Here is a 3,457-nt window from a genome sequence, read left to right on the forward strand (position 1 = left end):
CAACTTTTTGTTGAGGTGGATTTGTCCTTTGAGATTGCCCATTTAAATGTTAACAGCCTACTGAGACACATTGGAGAAGTGAGACCATTTGTTAAGTCAAACAAGGTTCAGGTTTTCGCAGTTAATGAAACCAAAATAGATGAATCTATCTGTGATAAAGAAGTCTTGATTGACGATTAAAATTTGATTCGTAAAGACAGAGTTCGACAGGTTGGTGAAGTAGCCATTTATCGTAAACAAATCATTTAATTTTGAAAAAAAAAAAAAATCATGAAATCCTTGATGATTTAGAAGTACTTGTTATTAAGTTTTTCTCAAGTTTTCAAAGCCTCTCATCATGTCAATTTGATATAGAGCACCATCTTCTTTATGAAAGATTTCTTGGCGTTATTGACACAATGAATTGTGACATAGTTATAGCAGGTGACGTAAACTGTGATATCCTAACTAAACTATTATCAAGCCTGACCAAGAAATATGTTGATCCTTTAATTATAAAAGCGCCATGGCTTACCATTTCCTTCCTCCTCACATTAAATTATCCCCTAGTATTAATGTTTTCAAATATAAAATTGTTGATATGTAGCTTATGGACTCCGGTACCCCCCCCCCCATTCCCTGTTAGGTTTACATCCTTCATATTTGTTTTTCTGATTTTCTGTTTTTTATCTAAATATGTTTTCTGTTGATTACTTCTATTTTTTAATCATTTATGTTCGTTACTGTTTCCGTTTATTTTCTGTTTCTCCTTTTTTTAGATCTGTTATTTTCATGTGGTTTTATTGTGTTCACCTTAGACATGTATATGCAATTGTTTTTTTTTTTGGACCCCACGGGAGACCAGCATGACTGTGCCAGTGAAGCTGAATGTGGGCAATCCACCCTATTTTGTTGTATACATGCTTTTAATACGAAAATAAATACTACTACTGCTACTACTACTCAGGGCCGTAGCCAGAAGCATTTTGTTGGGGGGGTGTACCAGCTAAATTTGCCAACTAAATTTGGCGTGATCGCACCAACGTGAGCACAGGGGGAGTCTGATGGGGGATGTGCCCCCCCCTACAATAATCACATGCCAAAAGATTTTGAATTTTTAGAATTAAATTAGTGGCATTTTGGTGAATACTTTAAGGTAAATTATACAAAGATATACAAAGATATTTGCACTGTAAAAATAAACATTTTGGATCAAAATAGAAAGGCTAGTGTGCCGTAGTTGCTAACTTGCAGTATAATTATATACCCTATGCATTAATAATATCAAAATCAAAGATTTTTTTATTTTTAATTGACCTTCTGTGCAAGACACTCAACTAAAATTTCAAGAGTGCTACTGCTAACAGTGGCATACCGTGGGTCGCGGCATTGGGGGGGCAGCAAAAATTTTGAGTCATTAAGTGGGCGCGCGAAGCGCGCTCAATTGCCAGGTATACTGACCTAATAGAGACACTATAAGGACTATGCAATTAAACGGATATGTATCTTAGTGATCAAATAATGCGAGCGCGAAGCGCGAGCTGAAAATGTTTGATATTCAGTCCTAAAAAGGGACATTATAAGCAAAGTTTTGTAATCATGATATGTACCTGTCTCACAAAACAAACAATGCGAGCGCGAAGCGCGAGCGGAATTTTTTTGTATAACTTGACCCAAAAAAGGGACATTTTAAGGACTATCTTTTGGAATTCATGAAGTGCGTACGTATCTCATCATAGTCATCTAATGCGAGCGCCAAGCGCTTGCTGATTTTGTTATAATTACAACCATGACAACTAAGCACATGAAGCACTTTTTGTGGTAATCATGAACATGATACGTATTTCACTAATGAAATATTGCGGCCCAGAAGCGCGAGTTGACAATTTTTGAAATTTAGACCTGAAGAGGGGCATTCTATGGCTTGTTTGTAGGAATTTACTAGTTTCACTAATCAAGTGATGCGAGCGCGAAGCGCGAGCTGAAAATTTGTTATAATTAGATCAGAAAAAGGGACATTTTAAGGACTGTCTTTAGGAATTTGTGCACTGCAAAAAAAAACGCCGGTGTTGATTTAACACCAGCCCGGTACCTATATCGGTCCACACCAATGCAAACGTAAACACAGACTGGAAATGTTTTATATTAAGGCCTTAAAAGGGGGGCAGTCACTTCAAGTATATATTCATGAAAAAACATATATCACTACACAAAACAATAATAACTTGTGTTTTTTGCCAACTGCAAACTTGTAGACAAGTCTACAAGTTGTACACTTGTCTTCATGAATTTGCCAACTGCAGAGTTCTGTTCTTTTCAGTTCTGAAACGGGGCAGTACTTGTACATCACTTTGTCTTGCCTCTAATTTTACAAAACTAATGTGTTTGTTAAATCGTCAATAATTGTGGTATAATTTGCAAACTCACAAGCTTGTTTATATTAGGGGAGGACCGGGGGCTTACTTTGTGCGTTATTATAGCTCCATCTGTTTTGTCCTTTGTATTTTGCTGACTAGTAGGTCTCTAAGCCTGGCTACATGCATGGACTTGGATTTGCCAACTGGTTGTCTTTACTCCATAAGTCGTAACCTTCTTCGAAGTTGATACCTCTATTTTTCTTTCCTTTTTTTTTCTTTCTTTCTTTCTTTCTTTCTTTCTTTCTTTCTTTCTTTCTTTCTTTCTTTCTTTCTTTCTTTCTTTCTTTCTTTCTTTCTTTCTTTCTTTCTTTCTTTCTTTCTTTCTTTCTTTCTTTCTTTCTTTCTTTCTTTCTTTCTTTCTTTCTTTCTCTCTCCCCTTCTCTCCTTTCTTTTTTTTCTTCCTTTCTTTTTCTCCCCTATCCTCCATTTTGCCAACTGGTACATGATTTTGCCGACTGCCATGAATGTTGGGGGGGTGTCACACCCCCCCATACCCCCCCTCTAGCTACGGCCCTGCTACTACTAATACTACTACTTCATCTTCTTCTTCTTTGTATCCTCCCCAACCGCGACCATGTCAAGTCGTTGGCTTGTAACGAGGATATGGCATGGGGAGGGATGTGCCCCCTAATATCCACAAAATATCATTACTTTGATAGCACAGTCACTTGTTTTGTATACCTGCGAGTTGAGTAGCTTTAGGGCTGTATTAAACAATTTCCAGTTCCAAGATGACTGTATTCGAGGCATATTTTTATATTGTGAATTGTGTATAACATATTACTGTTATTTTGATATAGTGTACATTTTCTCGTATTTTTAAAGAACAGGAAACATGATAAAGATTAAATATATAGATTAGATAGAAGACTGTGTATTGAATGGATATTTCACTTAACCCATCTATCCACACATTGCGCTATCTCTCTCTCTCTAAATGTCATGATCTTTCTACGAATCGTTTTTTATGCATGTCTGTCCGTCTATCTTTTTATAATGTGTTAACTTTCTTTCTGTCTTCATTATATCTTCCATCCCTTTCATTTATCTCTTCATATAGG

The sequence above is a fragment of the Lytechinus pictus genome, chromosome 3 (assembly GCF_037042905.1).
Source record: "Lytechinus pictus isolate F3 Inbred chromosome 3, Lp3.0, whole genome shotgun sequence".
NCBI classification, from domain to species: Eukaryota; Metazoa; Echinodermata; class Echinoidea; order Temnopleuroida; family Toxopneustidae; genus Lytechinus; species Lytechinus pictus.